The sequence below is a fragment of the Amblyomma mixtum genome, chromosome 1, assembly GCF_055824585.1.
Source record: "Amblyomma mixtum isolate Tamu chromosome 1, ASM5582458v1, whole genome shotgun sequence".
NCBI classification, from domain to species: domain Eukaryota; kingdom Metazoa; phylum Arthropoda; class Arachnida; order Ixodida; family Ixodidae; genus Amblyomma; species Amblyomma mixtum.
The window spans coordinates 97,990,422-98,004,443 of record NC_143012.1 but is presented as its reverse complement, the minus strand read 5'-3'; positions in this window follow the sequence as shown (position 1 = coordinate 98,004,443).

Below are 14,022 nucleotides of genomic sequence, written 5' to 3'. Positions count from 1 at the left end.
CATATCTCCATCTGCTACAATACATAAATCAGATCTGGGATGGGTGTCCGCTCCCACTCGAATGGAAAACATCCCTTGTAACGTTCATCCCCAAAGCAGGTAAAGCCGTGACTACGGACAACTTGAGACCCATCTCATTAACCTCGTGTGTGGGAAAGCTCATGGAGACGATGGTGCGGGATCGCCTCTCTCCATACATGGAGGGTAAGGGCCTCTTTGCAGACACTATGTTCGGGTTCCGCCCGCACATGTCTGCACAGGATGTCCTACTCCAACTACACAGGGACATAATACGACCCACAGCCATGCAACAAAACGACAAGGCCATTCTCGCCCTCGATCTTAAGGGGGCGTTTGACAATGTTAAACATGCCACCACACTCTCTAACTTGAACACCACTAACTGCGGGGCGAAGGTCTTCGCCTATGTCAGAGACTTCCTCTCTGCGCGTCAGGCACTCCTCCGGATCGAGGACGAGGAGTACGGCCCGTACTCTATGGGTACACGAGGTACACCACAGGGGGCGGTGTTATCACCGCTCCTTTTCAACATCGCCATGATGCCCCTGCCCGGCCGACTGGCTCAGGTAGATGGCATAAAACACGCACTCTACGCAGACGACATTACAATCTGGACCACCGAGGGGAGCCTTGGGGAGATAGAGGACCGCCTTCAGCAGGCCGCCACCATAGTCGAAGCATATGCTGCCGACTGTGGTCTCCAATGTGCTCCCGCCAAATCAGAGCTTCTACACGTCAGGACAAACCACAAGGACAACACGTCTCTACACATATCTCTGTCAGGCGGTCCCATCAGAGAAGTGGCGGAGCTCCGGATCCTGGGTATGTTCATCAATAACAAACTTAGGCCGGACTCTACTATAGCGAAACTCAAGAGCATAGGTGAACAGGTAGGGCGCATGATCCGCCGTGTTTCCAACAAGCGGGGTGGTCTGCGGGGCAGGGACGCGCTACGGCTCGCCTATGCCTTCGTGACCAGCCGGATCCTCTACGCCGTGCCGTACCTACGCACCACCAAACAACAAGACGAGCGCATTGACGCCATCATCAGGAAGGCAACAAAGCGAGCACTGGACCTTCCGGTGGCTACCTCCAACGCCAAACTGAAGGCGTTGTGAGTGGTAAACTCCTATCAGGAGTTGCGGGAGGCCCACCTCGTGAACCAATATACGCGGCTATCGCAGACGGTGCCTGGGCGCCGCCTGCTAAACCGCTTACACATCCAACACACATGCATACCAGAGGGGACGGAGAACATCCCGGTGCTGTGGCGCCACATGCTCTTGGTCGCTCCGCTCCCGCGTAACATGGACATGGCTTCACATGAAGGCAGACGACAAGCGCGGGTTCGCACGCTTGAGAGGCAATATGGGTATAAAGAGGGCGTCTATTACGTGGACATCACAGGGCCGTCGCCCGCGGGATTCTTCACGGCTGCCGTAGTCCACCGGGGAATGAATGTCGATGGGCTATCTTTTCGGGCCCCAAATTCAACACGAGCGGAGGAAGTCGCAATAGCTCTCGCTGCCGCCGATCCAAAATCGAAAACGGTTATTACAGACTCTCGCCGGGCCTGTGAACATTATCTTGCAGGCGAAATATCACCTCTGGCCTCGCAAATTCTAAGACGCGCTCTCGCCGATCCAACTCGCACAAAAGTGATCTGGGCTCCTGGCCACCAGGGTCTACGAGGCAATGAGGCCGCTGATGCGGCCGCCCGAGCGCTCACACACCGGGCTCCTCATCCTAGCTCTCATGGCTCAGAAGCTCATAAATCGCTTCTGCGGTTCCGCGAAATCCTAATTTATTATTGCGACAGCCACCGTCTCTACCCGGCACCTGCCAAGGGGCTGAGTAAGGCGGAGGAGCGAACTCTGCGGCGCCTGCAGACAGGAACCCTTCTCTGTCCTGCAATAGCAAAACACTTCGATCCGAACACAGATGGGCGCTGCCCGCACTGTGAAGAGATCTGCGATATCTTTCACATGGTGTGGGCATGTACTCAGAATCCTCACCTTCCCCCCTCCCCCACCCCCACCCGAGAGGCATGGGAGACTGCCCTCCTCAACTGCTCCACACTGGAGTCCCAAAGGGCTCTGGTCAAGCGGGCGCGAGACGGGGCCTCGTCATGCGGTGTCCCGGACTAAGGATACCGACCATGCAGCAGGGTTATTTATTTATTTTTTTTTAACCCTCAAGCTCTCTTTGATTAAAGTTTTTCACCACCACCACCACACCTTGGTCAGGAAGGACACCATAATCACTTCACGCGATCTGCTCCAGCACTATCGTCTTTCTCGCCAACTCTATCCAGGTCCGCACCAAGAACTTACAAAGACAGAGGCCGTCACATGGCGCCAACTCCAGACGGACACTTTCCCCAATCCCAAAAGATTCCATAATATATTTCCTGAACGGTATATGCCGATGTGTAAACACTGCAATATCCCAGCAGACCTCCTTCATATGGTCTGTAGGATAGGATAGGATAGGATAACTTTATTTGGCTCTAGCACAAGTGTTTCTTTTTTTGTGGTCAGATGATTCCATCCGCAACGGTCGGTTGCCCCTATTCCAGGGCTCCGCTGGATGCTGCCGTCAGCTGAGCTCGCCGCGTATCAAACCGATCTGGTCATCGCGGCAGTCGCTGGAGAGCAGACCCTCCCATTGCTCCACACTTGGGTTTTGTATAACTGGGACGATGTCGACTTTTTGACATGCCCATGTGATGTGATACAGAGTAGGTTTTTCATGGCACCACGGACAATTGTGTGCGTAAAGTGTGGGGTGAATTTTACTTAGTGTGTTTAGATTTGGATATGACCCCGTTTGAAGTTGTCTCCATGTGACAGCCTCTTCTTTGTTTAAATATTTGTGCGGTACTTGTCCACGACAACACATGCCAACACCCACACAACATACCTAGGGAGGCTCGTCTACGCAGCTCTACCCTAAACGACCAACGAACGCTCATCGGTCTCGCTCTAGAGGCTGCCAGATTCCAAGGAGTCTTGGCCGACCCCTAGATCTGGGCCTTCGGCCCCTTGACTGTTTTAATAAATGTTTACCAACCAACAAATCGAGAAAAATCGCCCCTTGTCTGTTCGCGGATGGCCTAGCACGACCGCTCCGTCCCACGGCACCGGCCGTTCATCGTCGTCTTCTGCGTGGCACAAATCTCTGCTTTCGCACTGATTCGAACGTAGTAAACATTCTCTGTAGTTTTTGCATTTCGTCTGCATTGAAACGCGGCCGCCATTGCCGCTATTTGACCCTAGGACCTTCCCACTGAGCCACGTCTGGCATTCTCGGCGGCTGACGTGACCGCTACGAAGATCACAGCGTCCCCGCGACTTTCCATTTCGCACGTGTACGCCAGCACGCAGCATGCTCAGCACTTTCTCGTTGGCACGTGACACTGTATCGCGTTACGACCACGTTTTTGCCCTGCACTTATCCTTTTTATTTTTGCACCGCGGCGAGTCGCGGTTCTCGGAATGCAACAGCTCTTCTTTTTCACCGGTTTTAGTAACGCGACCCGGGGGACGGAGAGCGCGTCGAGCGGCGTAAAAGAAAGAGTAAGGTCGCCTAAATAGTCCGAGACTCGCCTTACTCCAGGAATTCCGAACGTCAATTCATGGTGGCATATCCGACGCTTCACACACTTTCCGACAGGCGAAGAGAAAAAAAATATATCGTAGACACAGACGGGAAAGGCCCGGTGCAAGTGCTGCGGAAATGCATTTCCCCTGACTGCCCATAAAAGCCGTTATATGAGGGAAGCTAACAGTCACCGAAACTAAGGAACATAAGGGATGTTTCCTGTTTTTTAAAATATAATTTGTGGTGTTCATTAGCTTCATGGGGTAATTGTCAGAACGCAAAAGAAAGAACGGGGCCACGAAAGAACAGCGCACGTTAAAAGAGCATGCGTCAGAACAGCAACAAAAAACAGCACGGGGAAAAAACGGCACAGCGACAAAACAGCACAGGAAAAAAAAACAGCATGGCGAAAAAAGAGCACAGGGAAAAAATTGCCGACGATTACGTTACTGCCTAATGCGAAATTTGAGCGCAGCTCATCAGCTGTTCCAGCTTTTCGATAGAATGAGGCAAAGAACTCGGGCAATACATTGTTGGGACTGGGGCATCCCACCGCTGCCACCACTGTTGGGACTGGGTGTCCGAGCCAGGAAACGGTCGAGGCGACGGTGAGTCAAATTAACTTTATGTACAGTATGTACAAGGGCTTTTACATGATACATAAATTACATAGCATCTAAACTATCCCGTGTCATAGGAACAATTTACGCTCACAAAAACATTCTCCCTGTAAATGTGAAAATGTTTTTGTATAAGTCATTGTTCTGCTCGCATCTTAATTACTGTCACTTGGTATGGGGAAATACATCTTTCACAAACCTCCGAAAATTACTTACCCAACAAAAAAGAATTCTTAGAATAGTATATAATGTAGCATATGACCACCCATCCAAACCACTTTTCGAGAAAGGGGACATAATGCCAATTAATGATTTATATGCATACTACTTACTCTTTAAATACAAAACCGAAAATAAAAACAATACTCCTTTCATTGCCACACTGGCTTCATTATGCAAAAAACACGCATCGTATAAAACAAGAAACAACGAAATATGGCACATTTATGCATACAGAACAGGGTATGGCAAACAGATGCTTAGGTATAGTCTACCGCACTATCTCAACCTCTGCCATAGTCACAACATGACTGTTGAGCACTCGAAAAAAAAAGAGTTGCAAAACTTTGTTTCAAGTATATGTAACCGGGTGTAACTTTGAATTGTAATTTCTGTAATTTTGTATAATTTTTGTGGTTGTTATTTTGTAACTTCTAAATTGTAATTCCTGTAATTGTGTTTAAATTTATGTTATTACAATTTTGCAATTTGTAATTTTTGTGTAATTTTGCCTTTACGTTTGATTTTTACGCGTTACAAAGTGTTACAGTTGTGTCAGAAAATAGGTTCTGTTCATGCTTCCTTTATTTCGTTAGTATTACTGCCACGTTTTTCTTTTTTTCTTTTTTTTCTTTCTTTTCTTAAGTTTTTGCTGGTATGCTGTTACGCTGTCTGCATATTTTCCCTGTACAAGTTATATCTATTTTTGGGGAGGCGAGAGCTTGTCAAGCTACACCCCTAGCTTTTTCTCTCTGCCTCCCTCATCCTTGTGATGAAAAATAAAGGCATTATTATTATTATTATTATTATTATTATTATTACAAGGGCCAAGAGCACCACGGGCTAGCACAAAGAAGGGCGGCCCCGGCGGCGAGCGTAGCTCTGGCGTGATGGCTCTTCTGCTGCCCGTCTGCTGCGCGGGTTCAGCGCGGCTCCGTTTTTATAGCCGCTGGTAACGGTTACGGCAGCCAGCCGTTCAAATCCTCCAATCACTGGCCACCGTTCAAATTAGACCAATGGTCGAGAACCGGCGAGCGTCGGAGGAGTGCGCACCGACGGAGAGGAGGACAGGAGGAAGGGTCCGTGTCGGCGCCGCGGCGGCGGGATGAGTCACGCTGCATGTCGCGACTTGTCCGAGAAAGTCTGAGCCTGCTTTGAGCGTCGGCGAGCGCGCAGCGCTTGTTTCCAGGGAGGCCAGCCAGCGAAATGGGAGCTCCGGCACTACAACATGTAAGTACAATTACAGACAACTTGTTATTTTTCCCAGATATTCCTTCTTCAAGAAACACTCCACTAACAGTTCTTGATTGTCATGGAGGAAGCTTTGTGGGCGGAGAAATAGAAGGATATATGCTAGACTTGCCGCACCAATGCCTGGTTCTCAAAGACGAGCTCTGCGCAAGTATTTCGCGAGGTTGTCACAGCTGTGGGAGCCGTTACGAGCGAGAGGAACGGGATGTCCCTACCCACCTTGCCACCCTGGCAGGTGACAGCGTTGTCAATGCCAAAGCATGCAGCGCACATCTGTCACCACCGCCACATATATCTTAAAGTACGATTGAGGTGTCCACTGTTCCAAGTAGGCAGTTACGCGTCTTCCCTCTGGTTCAGGTGTCCACCGAAATGTATAAGACAGATACTGCGCATTTCCTTTCCTCACAAAACAATTTACAAATTTTACCCTCTGCTTTCCAAGCCCCCGCTCTATTGGTTTCGCAGCTGGGGGTGACAGATACTGCGCATTTCCTTTCCTCAAGAAAATACCGAAGACAGACTGGAAATTCTAAAGCGTGTTTGTCGAAAGCCCCGTGGTCAACCCACTGCCGCTTCCCCGAACCGCTTGGCGCGGAATCACTGGGCCACTTCGTAGCCATGCGTCTCACTCACTCGACTACAACCAGACGTCTGGCGAAGGAGCGGGGGTGCAGCTGCCACCGCCGACGCGCGCGCGCTCGTTCTACCGCTACAGTGTGACGTCACGGTTGCTATGCATGGCTGCGGCCCCCACTGGCGCGCCAGTTGCTAAGGGCGGGAGGAGGTTGCGCTTTTACTTTCTCCTTTCCAAGCTTCCGCTCCATTGCTTTCACAGCTCAAAGGGTGTCCACTGCTGGTTACAACGGACAACGGCGACGGCGACGCCTCGAAACGCAGAAACGGGTGTCTAAGAGCTGCGCTCTAAAAACAGCACGCCTCAAATCAGCACGCCGGAAAAACAGCCCAGCGACAAAACAGCTCAGCGTAGTACGGTGCTGCGCTGCTGGAGGGGTGAGCTATCCTCGCCATGACTGCAAACGGTAAATCGCCACACATGCGACGGAGACCTTTGTATTAGCGAATGCTCGTTAAGCAACAGGGCAGGCTCATTCCTTGAGGAACAGCGTTGCTTGAACGGTGCATATGGCAGAACTACCGGCCATGTAGTCCATGCTTGCTTGGCTTCAGTGGTGTATTTTCGTTCTCTAATATGCTTTCCGCAGCGAGCTATGGAAAGGAAAATGATAGGTGTAACGTTAAGAGATCGGAAGAGGGCGGAGTGGGTGAGGGAACAAACGCGGGTTAATGACATCTTAGTCGAAATCAAGAGGAAGAAACGGGCTTGGGCAGGGCATGTAATGCGAAGGCAGTGATAACCGCTGGTCCTTAAGGGTAACGGAGTGGATTCCAAGAGAAAGGAAACGTAGCAGGGGACGGCAGAAAGTTAGGTGGGCGGATGAGATTAAGAAGTTTGCGGGGATACAACTGACAAAAGACAGGGTTAATTGGAGAGACATGGCAGAGGCCTTTGCCTTGCAGTAGGTGTAGTCAATCTCATGATGATGATGATGAATATGCAAGAAGAATCTGGGCAACTGAGAGATAAAATGGCCCTGGAATCTGCTCTGCGGTCAAACGTCCCGAGTAGTTTATCTTGTCTTACTTGTCAGCTGTGTTCGGTTTCCTTGCCTGTTTTCGATGCAATACGCGCCGCCGCATGCAGAGGCTTCCTTTTTCGAAGCAGCTTGCATGGAGTCTTTCATGGCTTGATTTCGCTCTTTGAGGTGTCATAGCCATCGCCCGCTCTTCAACAGCCTCTTCAACAGGTTAACATTCGCGGCGATGAGGACTTCCAAAGCACAGAGAGAGAGTTAGAACAAGGAGACCGATAGGCTGCAGCGATAGCCGAGTGCTCCAAGCCTTCGAACAGCCTAGCGCGTCTCTGGTTCAAAATGATGATACTGATGTCCTCAGGCTTAATGGCACATACCCACGGCGGGGGATTGGCCAGGGTGCATAGCGGGTTCAAACGCAGATTGATCTATTATCATTTTTTTTTCTGCTTCGTACAGTTCTATCGCAAGAGTTCTGAAATTCGAAAGCACCAAAATGCGCCTAACACCTGCAACAAAGAAAATAAAAGAAGCCAAAATTCCCCTAAATTTCAGCTTTACTCAATGTGATTTCTAGTATACCGGGTTCTAACATTTGTAGAAACAGCGCCTGTCTTCCGTGTGTCCCGCCTTTGTTGCGCTGTTCCCCCTAAGATGAACGAAAGTGGACGATCGATATCTAACTTTAGTTTCATGCAATAGGATTTGGATATCGAATCGATATTCCTTTTATTGAAACGATCACCGCTACAAGAGATAAATCTTTTCGCTATTTTGGTCACGAAACAAAGAGCGGTTGCTTGATTATTGAAGCTTACGGAAGTCTAACGTGCGAAATAAACAGAAAATAGAAAAACTAACTGAAGTTAGACTCGAGCTAGTTAGAATGTAGTTGGAATCTGACTAGCTTGCGCGCTGTTTTTCTCGCCCCCGTGATCAGTGATTATGACCGCTGCGTTATTTGCTTTACAACCACGGGGACCCTATGTCAGCGCAGCTCAATTGCAGCTGCTGTTACCGCGGGGTTTCATGACTATGGTCGCATATTCCTTAAAGCAGTATAGACACCTAATTTTGATGGCATGTTTTCTCCTCCATAATGTTCCGATAATCGACACAGAGTCGCAAAGTGTTGTCTTTTTTTCTTCACCAGCTCCACAGGCGAAGCCCACGGGCTGGTCGACGGTTGGGCTACGTCGTCGATAAGCATTCCTTGCACTTGGCTCCGTATAGCCTATCGTTACATAAGCGACACTCGGTATGCATGCTGAGATATTGGGCTTATCTTCTCGTCGACAGTAATGCGGTGTTTGGCTACCGGGGCCCGCCCTATCTTTGAGGACGTGGCAGAGCATCCGGCAAAAACCCGAAGGAGCTCTATCAGGCGCTGCCTCTGACCTGCCGACAAGCCGGGATTGATGTTCACGGCAGACACATCGTTGGCTGTATCTCGTCATGCTGGGGACTACGGCGGTTCTAGAGCACACATTTCAGCGGGGTCAACAAAGTCGGTGACATATACAAGGGCCGCTCCTTTCGCATTTGGCTGAAACTCGGTTCCGAGTAAGGAATACTGTCGCACAGCGATCCCCTAAGCGAAGGAACAAGGTTCAAGGTTCAAGGTTTATTTTCAGTCAGGTAAATGGCTGAGGAGTAGGAAAAAAAAAAGCGGCAATTGCGGCTTGACAGAGCTCCCAACCCCTATGTTGCTTCAGTAGAAGTTGAGTTGGGTAAAAAAAGAAAGAAATAAAAGCAGAAAAGAAAAGAAAGAAAAAAGAGACATTGCGCAGAAAATACAATGGCCAGCACTTTTGGCTCCTTTCAATACACAAACTATAAGGCCAGACACAAACGAACCAATTACAAATGATTTGTAATGAAACAACATCTAATCGTGGATGAAAACATTGGAGAGGCATTTTTTGGAACTTGCTTCCAGATGATTGCAATGAAGGACTAAAATGCTATCATGGAGCCTAAGAGCTCCAAGATTGTTCCTAAATACGCTTTTAGTCCAACTAGTTTAGGTAACATTCAGTTCCAGTCATGGAATTGTGTTCCAAATAGCTGTAGTAAGACATTGCCTCCACAAAATGGTGGCCTCGCTATTCACTTCCCCTTTCTTAGGGCTATTAGTGCACTGCACGGGCTCGGCCCGGCCCGAAAGCCCGGGGGCCGGGCCGGGACATGATCGTTTTTGCCGGGCCTGGGCCGGGTCCGGGCCTGAAGTGGCGGGCCCGGGCCGGGCTTGGGTCCGTACAGAAACGGCTGGTGTCCGACTATTCATTCACTATTGCTGAGTGAAGTACACAACTGCGGCATTGGAGCAGCGACACGGATGAGCTATGGGTTATAGTAAAATAAGTTATAGTACGCGCTGAGAAAAAACTAAGCTTTATTCATTAATTTATTTATTTTCTTATTTCCACGCCGCGCTGTCTTAGTGGTTTATCTTTGCACACCTACTCGAGATCACTGTTCAAAAGACGGTCCTGGCGAGCACTACTCTTAATCAGTTCCTTCTGGATTAATAAGAACCGACTTTCTGCAAGCCAAATTGTGGCTTCAGAACCTTTGTCGGCCAGTTTCTTATAGGTCTAGTAGCAGTGTAATTGCTCACAGTGCGCAGTATACCTCAAGCGTTACTGTGAAATGGGCCGGGCCGGGCCCGGGCTGGGCTTCTCTCCGGGATTTACGGGCCGGGCCGGGCTCGCTAGAGCGATGATTTAGCGGGCCCGGGCCCGGGCTTGAAGCCGCGGGCCTGGGCCGGGCTCGGGCTTCAGGTCTCGGGCCCGGGCGGGCTTGGGCCTCAGACTGAGGCCCGTGCAGGGCTCTAAGGGCTATTCCTTAAAGAGAAATACACAACGTAGGAAGAAGTGCGGTACTGGAGAAGATGCAGGAAAGTATGTCCTGTTGCAAATGAAACAAAAGTAAAAGATGAATTTTTTTTCCATGTTTGCTTACCCTGTCCCCTGAAGGCGCGGTTTCGGTGTTTATCGAGGTGTGAGACAGTTACTGCGCCATTTCAAATTTTCGAATTAAAATTGTGAAGCACCCGTTTGTTGTATACCGTTTGGGCGGTGTCATACTCTTTCTCGCTTCAAACTAGAGCTCTCAGACTTTCATGCTTCAGAAATTGCTGCTATTCACCGTCCGCCGGCCAAGGCTAACACTATTACACCCATCTGTGTACAAATGACTAGCCTCGCCTCGATACAGAAATGGATTGGAGCCAAAAAAGGGCTTGAGGCTTTAGCTCAAGATAGCACTTTTCCGAAGTTATTTTTCGATGATGATCTGACCCGGACAAATCGTGAACTGTTCTACCTTGCCCCGTGTGCAGGGAAAGCACCAAGGTTTCAAATATGTTTGGGCGCGAGATGGAAAGTTTTTTACCAGAAAATCTCAGGGCGCTTCCGTTGTTTGAGTGGAATTTGTGGCGCATCTTGAAAACATCGTGTTGTTATGGATAATTTTGTTCCATCGTTTTGTACTGACTTTTCGCAAGTTCACAGACTTTTCACAACCAACAACAGTGCTACCCACATTTCGCACGTCAATATCCGTAGCATTCGTAAACATTGGGATCGCTTCTGTGCAATAACATTGCCCTTGCAATCGTTCTTTAATGTTTTAGTATTAATAGACATTAACATTGCATCATGTGGCCTCTTGTGCCTTTCCATACCGGGTTTTCAGATATATGCACACACACATTCAACAGGTAAAGGTTGGGGTGTAGCTGTATTTGTAAAAGATGCCTGGTCAGTAGGGGTGTGCGAATATCAAATTTTTCGAATACGAATCGAATACGAATACTTGGTTCCGAATATCGAATCGAATATCGAATAATCAAGGACAGACGGATTTAACCACTACAAAGCATTTATTAGAGCCTCTAATAAACCCAGAGTTCAACCTTCAGTGATGAAATGAGCACAAAAGGTATTAATGATGTAAACAGCGCGAACTACAAGGGACAAGAAAAGAAGGGACACAGGACGAGCGCTGACTCGCAACTAAAAGGTTTATTCACTGAAACCTTCATATATGAAGAAACAATCAAAGGGAAGAAACAACACAAAAAAAAATAAAAATTAACACAAAAAAATTAAAAACCATGAAACGCAACATTCGTCAGGTGCTCCCGAGAAAATTAATCTCCTTATCGCAAAGGAAAACAGATGGCTTGCTGACGCAATTCAGTTGATCCCCTGCGATGTGAAAAGCCTCGACAACTTCTCGTGTCGTCTGGTCACTGTGGGTGTATAGTACACGTGTTTGATTGAATAATGCAGTGCATTTTTTCTTTTTCTTTTTCATGACTTTACATTCTAGACAATGTTTGACCAAATGTGAAAGGTCATCACCATTGTTTAAGTTGTTCCTGTGCTCTTGTAGGCGCTTGTTAAGGCAACGCCCGGTCTGACCAATGTAACGCGCTCCACAGGAAAGGGGTACACTGTATACAACACATGTTTTACAGGCCACAAACTTGTGTCGTCCTGTGTCCCTTCTTTTCTTGTCCCTTGTAGTTCGCGCTGTTTACATCATGAATATCTACCAACTCGCCCAACTGAACGTTTTGCTAAACAAAAGGTATGTGTGGCTGCACAAAAAAGTATCAAAGTCTCGAACACTGTTTTAGAAGAGTGGAAACATCAGAGAAGATGGCTAGTACACAGCATTGATCAAGGCTAGCTTGCCATAAGCACAAAAGCACGTTGCTGGGATGAACATAAAAGGTACTCGTGAAAGAAAACCGGCTGCTCCACATGGTCAGGCAGTAGTAGTTCCCTTCTAGCTGAAGCGACTTCTCCAGCCACAGAAAATGCCCTCTCAATTGGCACTGAACTGACACGTATTGCGAGGTATTTCGTGCACAGCTCTGACTATACCAGCTCGCAGGTATAGCCACAAAGAAGCTCACCAGCGCAGTCAGCTACTGCATGGCCCAACGTTACGCATTGCTATGGGCGCCGCCATGTTGTTATGTCTCTGTCAATAGGACTTGCGGACCGAAATGAACGCGGTGCTCGCAATAGAATATTCGGCTAGATACGAATATTCGCTTCGTGTCGAATATTCGAAGCAACACGAATACTAAGATTTCGAATCGAATACGAATACTAAAAATATAATATTCGAATTATATTCGAAAATTTCGAATATTCGCACACCCCTGGTCAGTGCAATAAATAAATGTTCGCTTCTGTCAGGCTGAGGTGGTAGCCTTGCGCCTCTCAGTATCAAACTTTTCTTTAGTAATTTTAGCGGTCTATCGTCCCCCGTGTAAGAAGGGGCGACTCTTCCTTGAAGAGCTGGATTCTGCAGTCTCAGCTTTGCCATTGGATATAAACATTGATACCTATCGTACCTCTACACGTTTGACATGCGACTGTCTAGATGTGCTATCGAAATGGGGTATCCAGAATACTCTCCACGAAGTCACGCGTGAAGAGATATTATCTAAACGTCTGGTTGTCTCGAGTATTGACCACATCAATGTTCGTGCTCACAATCATACAACTCGTTCAGTTGTTGTTGGTCAAAAACTTGCTGATCACTACTTCATCTGCTGCGACTTCGCCCAGCCGTCTTGCCTGGCGTCTACTATGAATTGCAGAAAATAAATTACTTTCACAGACCCTAAACTATCGGACGAGTTATTAGCACAATACGACTGGTACAATTTCTTAAAAACTCTGCCTCCTGGTGAGATGCATGAAGAATTCGTTAAACTGTTCAAGAAATTTAAGCAGGCCGCCACGCGGTGTCTTCATATTAAGCAACGTAGTGTTGATAGCAGATGGATGTCAGTTGAACTATTGGCAGCAATTAAAGAAAAAGAGTTACTGTGGACACAAGTAAGGCGTATGCCTTCTTGCGACGAGTTGCGACTCAGGTTTAAGAAATGCAGAAACAGAGTCAATGCGATGGTTAGGCTTGCCGAACGGATACATTGCCGGAAAAAAAAAAAGTCGATGCACGTTCTGACAGCAGACGGATGTGGAGGCTTGTCAGCGACCTACGAGGTGAGAACTCTGCCATGTGCAAGAACAGGTCTATTCTGGGACATTTTTCGAGCGATGGTGAAACGGTTGTGCGAGAATTTAACAGTTATTCTTCTCGTGTAGTAGGTGTAGCCACGCCCCACCCTAACGCGTTCCTTAACGCACTCTTTGGCAGACTGTGCCTACTTACCTCTTATTTCCGAACATGACCTTCAATGTCTGCTTGCAAGCCTAAAACCCAATAAATCTCCTGGCATCGATGGAATCTTAATTGTTGATTTGTGCAAAAAATTTTCATGCCTTTAAATGTGTATTACTGACAATACTGAATCACAACCGAAATACCAGTCCTCATGAAAAGCCCCGTTATTATTCCATATTTCAAAAATGGAGCACGCAGTAGCGAAGAAATTTATCGACCAATCTTAACTTTTCCAGCGATATCCAAATTACTTGAAAAACACTTGCTTCAGAGTACGCAGGGCTCAGAGGTCGTGCTTCCAGCATGCGCGGAGATGAAAGAGCGTCTTCTAAATAATTTCCACCAAATTCCCAGTCTTCTAAAAAAACATACACAGGCCATAGAAATTATTCAGAAATATGTTTCCCAAAAGTCTTTCAATAGAAATGCTAAAGCTTACCTCCTTTCTCGTCCGAATGATTAAATGGTTGTTCACG